Genomic DNA, 18,615 nt, shown 5'->3' on the forward strand with positions numbered 1-18,615 from the left:
TTTTTCATGTATTCAAATACTCCAACATTGAACAAATTTGAATGATATCCGGTTTTATATAATAAAGTCCGTTTATCGTTAATAATTACCAAATTTAACAAATACTTAGAGTTGGACATTTCATAAGTCAGAATAATCGGCGGCTTTGGTCATAACTATATACGTAAGTTTCGATTCATTAGTAAAACTTGTGTAGGTACTTTACATTTGATAGTTTGTATAGAGCCAACCAATTCGTTTAGTGTTAACATCAATAAATTAATAGATTTTGTTCCCCGGTTGATAAAGCAAATAAAATGGTATTACTAATAAAAACTGCGAAATAAACATATAAATTATGATATTTGAGAAAAAAGGTCAGCCTAATTTCTAGTAAAAATAATTTCACCAGATTAAAATTCATAACTTCGTAATCTAAAAATTATTTTTTACTGTCACTACCCAGTGCAAGAACCGATATCATATGAGTGTATTCCATTATGCTAAAACCTGTGTTCAAATTGCATAAGTGTATAAGATCACGGAGTTTCAAATAAATAAAAGAACCTTCAACAATGTGGGTTGTAAATAATGTAAATGGATATTACAATACATAAAGGATGGAAAAATGGATGAATGGAGATGAGAATTCCATGAAAGGTAGCAGTGCGTAGGTGGCACTTAAAATCATAATGAAAGACCTTGAAGATATTTTTTGGGGTAGAATTTGTCTAACAAAATGAAAGGGGTTGTTCAAAGAAAAGGACTGAAACTTGAGAAGGTAGAGCGAGAATACAGTAACAGCAAAATAATTGTAATCGGCTATTAAAAAAAAAACAAAAATGTTTTTCTTGTAATCTTTACAAAGACAATACAAAACATTGGTTGGTTTATATTATAAATGATTAAAGGGTTAAACAAAAGAAATATCCATAAAAATAAACCCGCCTGCGTAAAATAATACATCAAAATGAATCAATACCATGCACACAAGATAAAAAAAATTGTTGCTGTCATTGTATATTACTTTACTGTACTATTGTATGTCTCTCTCTTTTCCCTCATCCGCTCCGAAGTGGAGCATGTGCACATCACCAGACGCCTCCAGGAGACTCTGTCGCCAGCCAGCACTTTCACCTCCTCCCACGTCAATCCCGTGTCCTTTAGTTCATCCGAATAAAGGCGAAAGGTCGTCATCGACGACCTCCCAGCGGGAGCCCGCAGGTATAAATAAAAGGCAACTTGTTTTTATGTTCTCCCGAGACATGCGCAGTAATTTGTCGGCCTGCTGGTGTAGTGGTCAGCGCGTTTGCCTAGCATGCAAAAGGGATCCGGTTCGATTACCGACGTGGTTGATGCCGACGTCAATTAATAAATGCATTTGTAGTATCTATAATCGATTATTGTAATGGTATCTCCGCAGGTCTACCAATGAACAAATTACTCACCTACAGTCTGTATTGAATGCTGCAGCGAGACTTATTTTCGGAATCTGCAAGTTCAGTCATATCACTTCACTAATTACACTGGAATTACACTAGCTACGTTTACCACAGAGGCTGGAATACAAATTCTGTTGGCTTATGTATAAATCACTTCACAACTCTGCTCCGGAATATCTAAGGGAATCATGCATTCCAGATAAACTAGCTGACAGGCGTCTTACGCTTAGATCAGCTACGTCTACGGTGAGAGAAAAAGTTATTATACCTCTACGCAAACAGCGCAAATTCATTGAACGCGCATTTGCAGTCGCAGGCCCTATGGCATGGAATGCTCTACCAGCAAAATTGCGAGGCTGTAAGAGTGAAGTAATGTTTCGGAAAAAGCTTAAAACCCACTTGTTCTCTAAATCTTTTGGATAAATCCGTAGCATGTAATAACAAAATAAATTGTTCTTATTAAATTACAAGTTTATTAAACTCATATATTTATTTATTTATAGAATCACTTCGGGTGCCAATCAAGAAAAATAAAATATTGCAATGTAGAACCACCTTATTTTTATTGTAGACCTTACCAGAAATCAAACCCGAGACCTTAAACACGGTAGGCGAACGCGCCAACTACTATACTACGAGGTAGGCTTACCTCCTTACTTACTCGATTTCCTTTTTCAGGATGTTTACCTGAGAGAACCCGTCGAGTCTAAAGCACCTGTACCGGATTCTTGTTCTATTTCACCCCCATAACTGTATTCTTTCCGTCTTCTCCGCTCGGACGCAGAGAAATACACCGTGAAAATACAGCACAAAATATATATATCACTTCATGTCTACCTAAAGTCTAAAAATTGTTAACGATACTCTATTTAAAGTTTATAAAAAAAAAACCGAAATACGGAAGAAGGTGATGGAATCAACAGATGGAAGAATTGAAGGAATATGGATCTTCAAACATAGGTAGACTGGTAAATGTTACACAGTGTGTAAAGTGGCCACTTAAACCAGCCCACAAGCCCTGTAAATGCCTAGCCATATGTATATTCTCTTCTGTAAAATGTTATTTATCAATGATGTAATAACTTATATTTACATATAAGTTATTAATTTTAAAATACTTGGTACACTTCCACTTATTTGTTTGACCAATTAGCGCTTTCACCCTCTTATGGGCATCTTCAGACTGGTGAATATTATACAGTGTAAGGATAATTTATATAACACTAAATATTATCTTAAGTGTATTATTTATCTATGTTGTGATTAAATAATAACTCCCATGGAGGTTGAACTACATAAATTCGTGCTAACTCAAAATTATGTTAGTGAAAATATTGTTTTTGTTGAGAAAGTTGATCTTTTTAAAGTATTACTTCGCCATCTTGGAGTTTATCGAGATAGTTTATGAAACGCGAATCGGTTCGATCAAAATACTATATTTATAGACGGCATAGTAAATAATTTGAGTTCCATAGAGATGAATTAATAATAAAACGGGTTGTTTCCCTCCTTTTAAAAATATACTTGTACTTTTTTTTGTGTTTTTCCATATTGACACAACAATATTTTGAGTTTGTCTTAATTTTTGTAGACAAGGACTGGATTCAACTCCCCGGGGAGCTGTTTATATTAACATATTACAACAGAGATGAAGAACATTTAAGAGAAGATAATATAGAAGTCTAGGCATCTACAGGGCTTATGACCTGTCAATGGCTGGTTTAAGTGGCCACTTTACACACTGTGTAACATTTACAATTCTGCCCATATTTTATTTTTTATTTATTTAAATCTTATATTAGGGCACACATATCATACATATTGTTATGTGTGATCTAATAATAACATTGCAAATATATTTAATTTATAAATTGTTTATCACATATGTCTTAACCATTATTTTAAATTTTGATATGTTTTTTTCTTCATAAATATTTTTTTCCATTTCGTAATACTTTTTAATTGCTTTAAATAAAATTGAATTTTGTGACTTTGCCTTTTTCCTAAATGGAAGTCTAATTTTGTTCTTAACAACATCTATACTCCTTCAATTCTTTCATATGTTGATGTTTGTGAAGTTAAATGAGCTGAAACCTTTATTTATGCGGGTGAGATTCATCTAATTGAATTATTTTACCTACATACGAGACAACGCCTGAAATTGTTATTTTTTCTATTTCTATACTTCTTCATGGGCCAGGTGGATTTATCAACAATATTTTAATTTTGTACAATTTTTTGTAGACTAGGACTGGATTCATAATAATAGGAATATAGATGTTCAAATATGGGCAGAATGGTAAATGTTGCACAGTGTGTAAAGTGGCCACTTAAACCAGCTATTGACAGGTCATAAGCCCTGTAGATGCCTAGACATCTATATTACCTTCTCTTAAATGTTCTTCATCTCTGTTGTAATATGTTAATATTGACACAATATAAATGTCTTTTGATTTCATTAACGACCGAATATCTCGTTCTAATAACGAGACGAATTATATATATTTACAATTATATCTCATTGTCTCAAATGGCATGGAATGTTCTTCATCTCTTTTTCAATATATTGATTGAAATACGTAAATTTGGTTGTGACGGTTATCGTTATATAAATGTCCCTATTATCAGCGTACCTTAATGGTTGTCAATTATGACGTGATGTATCGGATGCTGCGTGAGTTTTGATTTAAGGATATTTTGGATTCATCCTAAACATAAAGAGGAAGGTGCTTGTTAGTAAATCGCTCGAGCAACCTTGCATTTGTCTTCTGTAGCGTCATTCTCCATTCAGAAAACGCTTCGCAATCTTTCGCGAACGAGGAGACTGTTCCTCCCACGCAACTCTGCTGTAATAAACTAGAGAACCAGCTCTGCATTGCATAATCATCGGCTGTAATAAAATTATTTTTATTATGCATAATTCACTTCAGACAGTGTAAGTTTTAATACCTTTTTACTGTTTTTATTATAAATCTCGTTCATAAAATGATGTTCATGGTCTATCAGTTTTCTCAGAGTTCGCGTTTTCCGTCATGGTAATTTTATCTCAATATTATTTTGACATACAACTAGCTAACAGGTTGACTTATTTTTATGAAAGTAAAATAAATTAACTACTACTACTACCATCACGCCGTTTCCCCGTAAGGGTAGGCAGAGAGAATGGACCGGCACCCACGTCTATCCTGGCATATATTCCTAGCTTTTTCCACATTCATACACCTTGTCATACATGCCCTCCGTTTCTGCCTGCTTTTGATATGATGAGCCTAAAGTTCATGCCACGTCTTTCTTGGTCGTCCTCGTTTCACGTTACCGTTCATTTTAGCCATATATACATGTTTTACCTTTCCTTTGTCATCGTTTCGTTCTACACGACTAAACCATCTCAGAGACCCTTTCTTAATATAATAAATTATACTTGACTCAGATTTACACTCTCGCCTGACTTCTTCATTCGTAACCCTGTCATGCATTGATTTCCCACACATTCGTCTAAAAGATCACATTTCAACCGCGTTCATTCGGCTTTCATTTTTCCTCTGCCAGTTCCATGTTTCACTTCCATACATAAGAGTTGAGACTAAAACTCCGCTGTGCACTGCCAGTTGAGCTTCGATTGACATTTTTTTATTGGCAATTACTGTGCTTAGTGCGCCGTTCATTTTGCTTCCCGCATTCACTCTCCTTTCAACATCTTTTCCTACTCTTTCATCTCTTGAAAACCTGCTTCCCGGATAAATAAATTAATGTACGCCTTAATACATATTACTTTATTTTACTTTAATCAGTTTTTTTTATTTTCTAATGCACGTTTTAGCAGATTTTATCTGCAGTCCTATAAACTTTTTTTTATCTTAGACATACATATATCTCAAGAAAGGTTAAGACATTTTTAAAGATCGGTATAATGTGCAAGTCTAGACACAGAATTTAAACTTATAAACTAAAACATAATATTAAAATTCCTTAACTTCACACAAGTCATGGTCAAAATAGCTTTGTCTTCAATTGCATTTTTTTAAAAGTCATGTTGGCATCGGATCTAATATGCATTGTTTGTTGGGTAATGCCGCAACAATCATTTTAACCTTATTTATAGATGTTGGTTCAAATTGACTGAATTTTTGAGAGGCATTAGCTAAAATTACAGGTTTTTTCGCTGAATTACACGCCAGTCTGATTTTTTCGACTTTATTTGTAAAAAAGTCCGCAAAATCAGTAACAGTAGCGCCTGTATTCGATGTCTCTGCTATACAGTTACCACGAACAGATTAAAGGCTTCGCCAGAGTTGTTTTTGAGACTTTTTATGTTCAGTGATTTTTGTACACCAGAAACTAGATTTTATTTCTTTTATCGATGTCCTATAAGAGGCTTGCATATCTAACCATATTTATCGATCCGAAGTTGACAGTGTATTTCTGTATTTGCGTTCTAGACGTCTTAGCTCTTTCTTTTGAGTCAATAATTTTCGTCAAACCATGCATCATAATATTTATTTATTTATTTATTTTACATAAACGGCATAAATTGCCTTTAACATATATTGAACATAAATATGAAAAAAAAAAAATACAAATATAAAAACATAACAAAAAAATTATAAAATTGCATAACTATAACAATAGTAACAAGCAGGTAAATACAAATAAGCAACCAAAAATATTAACGAAATAAATACATAAATATGAAAAAACAAAAAAGGGAAAAACATTTTTAAATATAAAGAAAAGTTTAAGAATAATATTGCGAGAGAAAAAAAATATATATAAAGATAACCATCAACTTAGTGCCTCAAAAATAAAATCTAACATTTATATTGTTCAAGACCATTGCAAACCTATTAGTTCTGCATTACGAACTCTTCAACTATAATTACTTAACTAGATAATTAATTTCTTAATTAACCTCCCCAGTGATTGGTTACACGATCAATCGATCCGGTAATAATAACATGTATACATTTGTAAACGTTTTTACACTCGCAAATAAATAATAATAATGATTAATTGCAGTTAGTTTTATCACCGATAAGATTATACCTACACTCCTTATTGGGTAAAGTGTGGAAACTTTCTATTTAGTAAATACTGCAGACAACCGTCGGAATAAAAACTATTATCTTCAACAAAACAACTTTCAAGAAATGAGAAAGAATGCAAACGCTCCCAGACAAGAGAATAATATGAAATACACTTTCAAAAAACCTCACATACACCACATTCTTGTAAATTAACTAAATGAAAGCAGTTTAAAGAATTGATTTATTTATAACTTGCATTGCAAAGTCAGAAATGTGATCCCTTAGGCGAATGTGTGATGAAATTATGTACGGTAGATGCACAAGTGCCGAGATCCGTACATTATAAAAGGCTGGGATAAGCATTCTCAACAAAATCAAGAATGGGGCTCTGCGTTGATTTGGACATGTAGAGCAAGTGGACAGCGAAATAACAGCTAAAAAGATTTACGTAGCGAATGTTGATGGATGCAGAAATAGAGGAAGACCGAGAAGACATGGCATGACCAAATCCAACAAATATTTGAAAACCGACATGTTGAAAGTCGGAAAAATTGGCGCGCGTGCATGAGATGTGTGAATGTAGAGGAAGCGAGATCTGTACAAAAAAAAGCGATGTGACGTTCTATCTTCTCTGTCTACCCTTAAGGGAAAACAGCGTGATGGTTTGTTTTGCAAAAATAGAGAAATTAAGATAAATTAAGAAATATGTGCTTAACAACTTATTATTATTATTAGATAACTTATATAGCGCCATATAATACTTCGAGGGCGCTTAACATAGTGATTCTATAGATGCGAATTTAATTGAAGCTTTTAAATTTGTAATTTAATTAAAACAATTTATTTTGTTATCACATGCTACGTATTTATTCAAATGATTTAGAGAACAAGTGGGTTTTAAGTTTTTTCCGAAACATCACTTCAGTTCCACAGTCTCGCACCTCTGCTGGGAGAGCATTCCATGTTCCTATTGGGCCTGCGACCGCAAATGCGCGTTCACTAAATTTAGTGCGCTGTTTGCGTAGAGGTATAATAACATTCCCTCTCGCCGTAGACGTTGCTGATGTCGTAAGCTTGCAGCATATCTGTACATTGTTATTATTAGAGCACACAGAAGAATATCTTTATGTGCGCCCTATTTCAAATTCAAAATAAAATTAAAATTATAAATGTTAGTGATTACGAAAAAATATTAATAAACTTATCAATGAAACTTCTTCGTTTAGTTTTACTTTTTATTATTTTGACCAACGAGCGCTTTCGCCTGAGTAGGCATCTTCAAGACTACTAAGCACTACATGCCTACTTAAGCGAAAGCGCTCGTTGGTCAAAATAATAAAAAGTTAAACTAAACGAAGAAGTTTCATTGAAAAGTTTATTTATAATTTTATCATAATCGTTAACCAAGGAGTTTTATCAAGAAATATCAACAAAAACATCAATAAATATTACATTCATTAGGAAGTATCGAGTATTTCATCAATCGACCCTTCTAGAGTTATTGGTCCACTATCTTGAATCTTACAAGGTCTGCGACCGAACGACCGTGGTTTTACGAATATATTGCAGCTTAATATAAACATAATAAATGCACTCAATTAATCAATTTTATTTTGTTTTACTGAAACTTGTTCATCTCATTAAATAAAATATTACCCGGCACTTAGTCTGCCGTTCGGAGTTGTCATTTAAACAAGAGTGGGTTCATTCTCGAGTGTTCTCAGCGTGTGAACTCGACTGGTCACAGAGGACTCGATGTAGGAGGGAAAATAATAACTGTCTATACTTCTTGTCTCTGGTCTTAACTAGATTGATGGTTTGGCCACTTTTAGAACTGCTAACTATTCAAGCAATGGAAGGCGTGAAAACAAAACGATTAGAGGTATATAACATGAAAATCTACAGATGCCGACATTGCCGACACAGACGCAGCGCTGCGCTCGTCAAACATGCAAAATAGCGAAGTGTTAAAACAATTCCAAACATATTTGCTGAATAGTTTTCATTCTATAACGTGATCGAAATTTTCTTTATCATAGAAAGGTTTTCCAATTGAACTGAGACAACAGCACTTTTGTGAAAAGAGTGAATAATCAAATCTACACAACAGTTGGAATGTTTTTTATTTTGACAATTTGTTTTTTGTAACACAAAACATAATTTAAATATATATTTGACTAGTTTTAATGATTTGTCGGGATTTAAGTCTGGCTTACCACACAACCTAAGATGTGCATTTTGCAGAAAACAGCCAATCCTAGAAAACTCTGATGTAGGTGTCATAACGTATTGAGCATTTTATTTTATGTTTAAATTAGAGTTCTTAATTGTAAAGAATCGTTTGATCAATTTGTTATAGAATTGTATTATGCGTTAAAGGAATTTAGGAAACTACCCAAATTTTTACCGGACACGGAGCTATGAGAAGTTATCTATATAGGTTTAAATTAAGGAATGATGACTGTTGTCCATGCGATGATATTTCTTCACAGAGTATAGAACATCTGTTATTTCAGTGCCCATTTTTCAGTTTGCAACGCCATAATCTTGAAGCAGAATGCAGGAAAGATGGAATATCCTTAACAGATATCCACACTGTAGTAAAAAGTAGTTATCATGCGCCATTGTTCTTGAACTTTGCCATAATGGTGATTGCACTCATAAAGGTAATAAACCAAAATCAGTGATCGAACATCCCATTTCCAAGACAAACAAAAACTTTTTTTTTCCGAGTACCTTAGCCTTGTACATGACACGTAAGGCTACTAAATACAGGGGTCCAAATATATTAAAAAAATAAAAAAAAAGAATTTAGGTGCTTTCTTTAAGTCGGGCTGACCCCACAACCCAAAATATGCATTTTTCAGAAAAAAATCAGATCTAATATTGAACGATATCTCAATCAAATTTTGAATGTATTAGGTAACACTCTGTATTAAAAACATATTTTTTTGATAATGAATTTATAAAATTAAAATACTGATGTATTTATCCACTTTAATTTATTTAAAAGAACTAGATTTCTGGAGGCATCAATCTTCACCTCAGCATCTATACCGGAAGATTTTACTACTGCTGCAAGTGTTTTCTGCAAATTGAGTAATGCCGTGTTTGTGATCAACACTATTTTCAAAGGGTGATTATCACAGTTTTTTTGTACAAAAGTGGCCTAGATGATTTTAGCAGAACATAGAATGGCCTTACCTGAACACGAAAATCTCATTGTTTCAAAATAGTGAAATGGCTGCTTTCTGCATAGCTACGTTTAATTATTGTTGCACTAGGTAATTTTTGTATAAACCTGCCTATTTCTCTATTTTTCTTTCTCAATATGTTATTTTATTAATCGCTTTTTGCTGATCTTTTAACTCACACGCTGTGGACACAAAAGACTGGGTACTAGCTCAGTCATATTTCGTTTTGTATGTACATATGAGTGTTTTTAGAAATTCGTTGTTACCTCAAAAATAAATAAAGTAATTTAATGTAAGATGTGAAAGATATAATTCGAAATTCAACGGAAAAGAAGGACCTAGAAGGTGGTTAGAGATTTAACAAAACGTCGGAGACAGATCAAAGAAATTACTAAGAAGTCATTTATAATATTTATCCTCGAGGTATTGTAAAACATATCATTTCCTGCCTTTTCGATATCCAAATAGTATGACATGTGAACTTTGTTTTTGTTCTAAGAAACATCAGTTTGCGCACAATTTTGAGTAGGTACAATGTGAATTACGAGAAACCTTACACAAGTTTGAAAAATAAATAAAATGCGACATTTTCCGCACAAATATTACATTCTAAGAATACTAAATGGTATGTGTTATGTTTGGTGTACGGTATGAAGTATGTGGAGAGGTGTGCGATAGTGAGGTAGACGGGGCGGTCAACACTTCCGAAATCATTACATTATGTTATAAGATACATTTAAAATGAATCGGTAAATAATACTGACCGTTCTCGATGTGCGAAAATGATAATCAGGTCCTTATTGACACAAATGGATGATGAAACACTTCACAGCTTACTGTTCATAATTTAGCACAATTTTGCACTGATTCATCTCACATAATATGTCAATCTTGAAACCACAGTCGTATGTTTTCGTTTCGTTTTTTTATCTACGTAGAAATAAAAATTATTTTATTTATGTATATTTCGACTTTTTATGTTATTACTACTCCTGAATTATTATTTCAATAACTTTTCACAAAGCCTTAAATGATAAACTTTTTACATTACGTTCTGAACTTATATTATTTTGGTCATGGACAACATAAAACAAACAAGTCTACACTACATAAGATAAATAACAGTTAAATACAAAACCGCGTCTCAATTAATTTCACTTCAGTGAATCCGATTTATGATTTGAAATGTTTTTCCTTGGATACATAATAAATGCCATTGTCATGTAGCTTTTTTGTAGGCAATTCGTAATGTTTTTTTTTAGAAAAAAGCACTGAATTTAAAAAAAAATAACATTCGAAAATATTGATGACGATAAGAATACGTCATTGCCAGGAATTAATTTATCTTCGATTTTAACTAAATTAATTTCGCGATAAATTTTCTGCATTATTACGACTCGAAGATTATTACAGTATTATTTGATAATGATTCTGATAAACTTGAGTCTTAACTACGTATCTGGCATCAAAATCGAAGTTCAAAGAACAGTTATTTGACTAAAAACCATGATGTATGTATAAAGTGCACCCGAAGACGATTCAATTAATTAATTAAATTAAATTATTATTTTTCGGCCTCGTGATTTCGTTGCCTACCACGAATGAGGTCTCAGGTTTAAATCAGTATAACCCAGAAGATTGACATGAATTATTTATGGAAAGGGTATTTTCACATTGAAATATTTTATTGACTGATCATTTTGCGGTCAATAATTATTATTATGGATAACTTATAAAGCGCCATTTTCGTTATATAATACCTCAATGATGATGTACTATTATCTTGTTTATTTGAATATTTATAAATCTAAATTTGTATAATTTATATTTTAATATTTATATATGATTATCTTTTTTACATTGTATTCTTTGGAATTCTATTATTTATTACCTTGTTTTTCTGGATTGTTATTCTATTGCATCACATGTCATTATAATTTAATCTAATAAATTTTACTTTGCCTTTTTTATTGTTCATTATTATGGCTTGACACGGGCACAGCCTAAAAAGCCGTAATAAGTTCATTTATATTTAAACGAGTGTAATTTTGAATGAATAAATACCTAGATTTCCACATTCCCCTGAAATTCCTTCATCTCCATTGAGATGGCTATCAAGTACTTATTTTGTTGCCTTTATATTATGTGAACCGGTTTGTGGTCTCGTGGTAAAATAATTCTATTTTATTCGATGATCAATTATTTATTATTTTTGGGATTACAACAAATTCATAGAAACACTTATATACACATACGAGGAAGGATATGGAAATATGGAAGTTATTTTAAGGCTTTATTTTATGTGTGGAAGCGATGGAGTTTGAATAGCAATCAGGAAAATTTGCTGAATGCTGTTGGAGTGTGTGGGAAACTATTATTTATTTATGTATGCTTTATTAATTTTTTTAAAAAAACTACTCTAAACTATAACTTTTAGTAATATTTAAAGTATTAACTTTGTGGTCAAACATTTTAAGAAGTATTATTAAATATTTAGTAAACTATATTTTTTATTAAAACTATGTATGACAAATGTCAGGATCCGTGGATTATATACGGCTGAAAGAAGCACTATCGACAAAATCAAGAAAGGAGTTCTGCGTTGATTTGGACATGTCGAGTTAATAGACAGCAAAAGAAAAGAAAAGCTTAAAGAATTTTCACTGCGAACGTTGATGGATGCAGAAAATGAAGAACACCGAGAAAGACGGACGTTATCTATGGACACACTGGCGGGTAGTAATTAAATTTTGTGTGCCGCTAAAAAAGTTAAAAATAACAAATTAATGACATTACGAAGCATACCAAAAACGGGAAAATCGATGAACTGCTGAATAAAATGAAAATGTTCGAGGCCTTATTAAAAAAATCAACGACTTCGAAGATTCAAATCGTCGAAGTTGACTACAAAATATTTAAGGGAAGCGTCCTTGCAACAAACCCAAAATAAATTTTTAGGCTGTAAATTAGATAACATTGAACAGAAATCACGTAAAAAAATTGACACAATTCATGGGTACCCGGAAACAAAAGCCGAAGATCCCATTCTGACAGCTGCTGAGTTTTTTGCAAAGCAATTAGCCTTTAAACCTCAAATAAAATTCGGTTATCGATTGGGTGGGTATATTTAAGCAATGGGGCAAAAGGCTCATCGTCTTAAAATTCACAACAAAGATAAACAAAATTGATGTAACGAAGAGCCGGAAAAAATTAAAGGAATTCCATACCTCATAACGGAAAGGCAGTCCATTTTTAAACAAACTAAAGATCACTTTACAGGAGAAACTATCGAGACCGGGGAAAGAATCATCTATATTAAACTCAATGGGAAGATTCACAATGTTCAGACTCAAGATGAACTTGACACTTTAAAAGCGGCGAACACCACACGAAGGGAGTTAAGACCGCGACATAAGATTCTGCATAATTACCTAGAATATGTCTATGTACTTATAATTTTATCAAACTGAACGGTTTGGGTCGGTAGGAAGAAATTGCCTTAAGACAATATGACCACCCTAATATGTATATAAATTGTATTTGTTTATAAAGTATTAAATAAAATAAAGAGGTGGCATGACCAAATTCAACAAATACTTGAAGATGGACATTGGACCTGTGAATAGTAGGAATAATCAGAGTGCTTGCATAAAAACAAACGAGGTCTGTATGATGTGGTGTTCTATTCTCTCAGACGAGGAAACCACATAATGTTTTTCTAGGTTACTATGCCTTGTATCGTTCCGGCGTCTCGCGTTGTCTTTGCCGGCGTTTAGGATCGCATTAGAGCGTTTATTACCAGGGTTGATATTCAAATATTAATATAGGAGGAAGTAGTGCACCAGAGACAATTTCACATAAAACTGCAAAGGTACATAAATGTTTTTTTTTAAACTTATGAACTGGACGATTATAATAATACACGTTGTATTGTGGTTTCTCAAACTCCGCTGATTTAAACATAAATCTGTTCAGTTGGCATAATAAGTCAAGTCAGGTGTGATAAATGTGAAAAAACCCTACTTCAGTATGCAATAATATTAATTACATGGAGAAGGTGACGGTTCATGATCATGTCGGAATAATGAAGGTAAACTTACGGTTATGCAAATTGACATATTGTGTTCAATGAGCGTGGATCGGTATTCGTCGGGGCAAAAGACAAAAAGGCGATAATAATATTCATTTACGTTATTTTACAAAAAAATATTAGTCAACCTACCAAAAGCCGAGTTAAAATCCCAACTATGTTATTTTGGTACATACTATTTATTCGTGATGCATTGCATGATTTTATTTGTCATTTTGAACAAGTTTCGAATAAATTAATGAAATATTTACATATTTTATATTGTTATATTTTATGTAATTACGGACAAGAATAGAAATTGAACTAATATCTTTTTGAAAAATCAAGATAATTATGCAACTGTAGGTCTGATTTTCGTACCCTATGCACCTAGGGGGCTTTAATTCATTAAATATTACTAATGCATTTTACATATGTAATTCGCTTTTATTTTTTAATTCACACATAAGAACAACTTTGAATTTAATTTCGAAGGCTGAAATTAACAACTAATAGGTATTTTGTTTTTTATACATTACACTAGACTAAGGAATAATAAACTTTTTATGGTGCATTTTACTAAAAATACATGTTAAACGCTACAAAAATTAAAGTAAATGCTATTTGCATAATACGGTTGCATAGTTGAGTGCAAATTGTAAATATCATACGTAAAATTTAAAAAATAATTATATCTGTATCTTCAAATGCTTGATTTATTTCAAATTTTTATTCAAAATATTGTACAAAATTTATCCGGGTTATGGGTCCGTGGTAGTGTTGCGAACCACGGATCGATGGTCCGAGGTTCGCCTCCGATTTATTTACATTTATTAACACCGCCTTTAAAACTTAAGACCAACTGAAATCGACCCATTTAATTAAAATTTTAAGTAAAACTACAAGAACGCAATACATTTCTTTTCATTTAAAAAAAAACATAATACCGTGTAAACATGTAAATATGTAATCACTTATAGTAAAAATAATTGATATCTATTTTTTAATACTAACATCATAAAAGGCACTCAAAAAGTACACTTCGCGGTTAACTTAGCACTGAACACAGAAGGGTCGATAAAAAATTGGAGGTAAATCCTCTAAATTCTAATTTCAAATTTGCATGTTCGATAAAAAGTTAAGGTAGCGTCACACACGAACCGATACGCGATACAGCTGTGGCTGTAGCTGCAGGAAGGAACGCGACCGATATGAATAGGTGTCCGATTACGAATGAACTTCAACTGTGTACTGTGCACTGTGCCACACAAACGGACAAATACAGCACGGATAATGTGGCTACGCTCCGTGATTGGCCATCGGGAAAAAAATTATCTTGGCCTAAAAATGTGCATTTCTCAACACGCAAATGTACGAACATTGGCGACATTATCCATTTTGTGTAAAATAAACATGAAATAAAATTTATCTCTGAATATGAAGAATATCTCACTATTTCTCAAAATTGAGTCACGATTGTAGAACAACGACGCATGTAATTTTCGTCATCTTAACATGAGAGCGGCTTAATTTGTTTTTTACAACAATTACGTTATGTTATGTCACAACTCGATAAGTACAAAAGTATATTCTTTGATTCTTGGGTTAGTTATATATATATATGTATATGTGTATATATATATATATAACAAACTATATATACATATTTGTTTTATTTTTATTATTAATAAAACATATAATACAAATAGTACATATTATACTCCCAGGAGTTATTTTTAAAAAAAACTTATTTGGAATCGAACATATTGAGAAAATATTTTTGTGACAATACATCATATCCTACATAGTTAATACCTCCGAAATAGTAAGAAAAAATTATTTAAGAAACACACAGCACAGTACTTTACACCATCTATATAAATTACATTAATAACTATCACTATCAAAAAGATTTAAGTAATATTTTTTAATTGCGACACTTTTGGATTTTCTATTCGACTTTTCGTGTTTCTGCTCACCGGGCAGTTTATTAAATTTGGAAGGGCCAGTATTTTCCAGAGACCTTCTTCTGAAAATTCCCTACTTAACGCGTATTGTAATTGTGAATATTATGACTAAATGTTTATTTTAAATTTGTGTGAACAGAAAAGTTTATGATATTCAAAATATTAATATGGTTATTTTTCGAACCTGAAATATAAAGCTTTTGTAATACCCTTTCGTAACTAAATATATACAAAAGAAAGTCAATGTCGCATTTTTCGCACATTCGTCATTGTTCTACGATTACAACGAATTATTCGACAACTTTTATTTCAGACGAAAGTAAAAATCCACATGCCACGAAATAATTTAATAGAGTGGATTGGTTTTCATTGAAGCATTATTATTTTTATTTACTTTATTTTGATTTTATTTGATATTGATTTATACAACAAGCGTAAAATCGATGGTGTTTTAAAATATCTAATTGTTTGTATTCAGGTGTATCTTTTTTAATGAATTAAAAAAATTGTTCAAAGGACAAAGGACCGAGTAAATTATTTTTAGTTATTTTCCATGAAAGTAGACATTTAATTCGGAAATTTAAAAGAGTATTACGATTAATATTTTTTAAATGAATCTTTACATTATTATATATTTTTTAAATTATTAAGTAAATTTGATCAAGTCTACCTTGGAGTAGTCGACATAATACCTTTATTTTTATTGTACATATACAGTTCACATACATACGCATAAGGGCGGGCATATTGCCTTAAGGCAATTTCTTCCTACCAAATCGTTCGGTGTGAGAAAATCAGTGGTATATGAACATATTGTTGGTTTATTAATAATTTCGTATAATTTCGAAAAATATTCAGAAAAATATTTTTTTTAAGAAGTAAAAATTGACTTAATATCTACACTATGAAGAAAGAAAAGGGTAAAAAGAGAAGGCAAGAGGGAGGAAAAAGGAAAAAGGAAAAACTTAAATATTTAGGAAGTGACATTTCATACGTGATTTTAATGTAAATAAAGAGCGTATCTGACATTAGTGGGTTCCATAATCGAGCAGTTAGATCTACAAAAGAGGATTGAAGAAAATTAGAAGAGGTATTAAAAGGGATCTCTCGTAACTAGAGCGAAGAGATAGTCCGTATTGCGATAGAGGTTGGATGAGTTCTCTCAGACAAACAGGCAAAGGGGAATTATTTAAAATAATGTGAAGAAGCGCTAGAATTCGAATGTTAAAAATGTTAATAAAATACATAGATGTTATATTTTTTTTTAATAGAATCGTTTTTTTATATTAGAATTCCTCGTCTAAAAAAAAATCTACGCGTTATTTTAAATCCGTACCTTAGAGGATAAAACACGGGAGTCCACTTTTTACCGTTTTGAAGTTAAAAATGCAGAAATTATCGCAAAAAGCGATTTTATACGTGAATAAAATACCACGTCTACTTCTCGTCATAAAATCGCTTTTTTAAGTTGAAATTAAAACCTAAGCTCCATTTTGTTTTAGTGCAAAGAACATTAGTAGCCCTAGATACGCTATTTAATTATGTACTTTTATTATCAATATAATAATATTTTTTTATTTAAGTTCTTTATAGATTGTAATTATCTCATTTCGTTCAAAAGTTATCATGTTTCGGAGAACGCACAATCGCGAAATCTTGTTTCCTGAACATTTTGTTCTATGTTACTTCCGCGCTTTACCCTTTAAGGTACAAATATGTACCTAATATTATTATTTTTCTTTACATTTAGTTCGCTGAGAGTAGTATTGCAAGTTTAAATAAAAATACTGTCTATTCTATTTTTATTATCTTCCCAACTCAAGACAGGACATTTGGTCCCATAGAGTCGGGACACACATCTCTGTTTATAAGTAAATAAACATAAAAAATATTAAAACATAAAATGAAACAGTTAGGTACAAGGTTAAAATTAAAGTAACCATAACTCTTGTGTGGTTTAAAATAGCTTTTTGTCAAATTTGCATACAAAGAAAGCTTTTGTTCTTGATGATGAATAAACGCTCATTATTAATTGTTACATCACAAAAAAAGGAATAAACAATTTGCCATAAATAGCAATAAATTCCAATTCCTCAATGCAAGGGTTTTATGGGCTAATCAGTCTTAACATTTTGTCGGGATCGTAAAACAACGATGGATTTGAGAAAAATGGGATATTGACATTATTTTTTATTTGATATTGAAAAAGTTACATAAAGATTTATTCTCCAAGTTTAAAAAAATATGTATATATATACAACTAACCAATGAATCAAATGTTATACTTTTGTACTTATTAAGTTGTGACATAATGTCCCAAAAATTTTAACCTTGTTACATTTATTTACCTATTTATTTTGAAACCAATTTTTGAAAGAAAAGCTAACTCTGTTTTTATATGGTTTATTGCATCAAATTTCAATAAATTTTTATTCGGTACAATATTGCAGCCAAACGTATTTTTCGTAGAATTGTAATTTATCTATGCTTCGTTAGAGGTATGTAACGTGTTAATCTTTCTGTAAAAACAAAACAATTGGAGCAAATTATGAAAAGAACATAATAATTTATATTAATAAGACCCGCATGCTGAAGAGTACGTCACCCCTATCGAGTGTCATGGCCATTGTTAATTGTTTTCATACAAATTTAAATAAAAAATATATTTCCTGAAAAAAAATACTTAGAATACTTTATACACCTAAAGCGAAGAATCGTGGAGAGAATATTTCAGAGGCATTACAGGACTTATGATCCGTCATTGGCCGGTTAAAATAGCCACTTTACAAACTGTGTAACATTTACCATTTTGCCTCTGTTTAACATTTATATTTCTTCAACTGACGATTTTTGTGAATTCAAAGAGCTGAAACCTTTATTTACGTGGGTGATATTTATCTGAAGACATTATTTCACCTACTAGGCAAGGCCTGAAAACAT

At 31.8% G+C, this 18,615-nt stretch overlaps 1 protein-coding gene across 4 annotated transcripts in view; it reads right to left on the minus strand.

Annotated features, from left to right (window-relative positions):
• wdp (Leucine rich repeat protein windpipe) overlaps positions 1 to 18,615 on the minus strand; it is a 102,662-nt gene that overhangs the window by 26,211 nt on the left and 57,836 nt on the right. Inside the window, exons 1-2 of one of the 4 annotated variants that reach the window (XM_088225418.1) lie at positions 14,723 to 14,943; positions 10,404 to 10,569 (exon numbers count right to left, since the gene is read on the minus strand). The exons of 2 other annotated variants lie outside the window; for them this stretch is intronic. The gene's annotated coding sequence lies outside the window, so the exon portion shown is untranslated. Of the gene's footprint in view, positions 1 to 10,403; positions 10,570 to 14,722; positions 14,944 to 18,615 lie in introns of those variants that run through there. One more of the 4 variants, XM_088225421.1, reaches the window with a different exon arrangement.

This window comes from Micrasema longulum, unplaced genomic scaffold, assembly GCF_059751315.1.
Source record: "Micrasema longulum isolate JH-2025_06_02 unplaced genomic scaffold, ASM5975131v1 h1tg000358l, whole genome shotgun sequence".
In the NCBI taxonomy this organism is placed as follows: Eukaryota; Metazoa; Arthropoda; class Insecta; order Trichoptera; family Brachycentridae; genus Micrasema; species Micrasema longulum.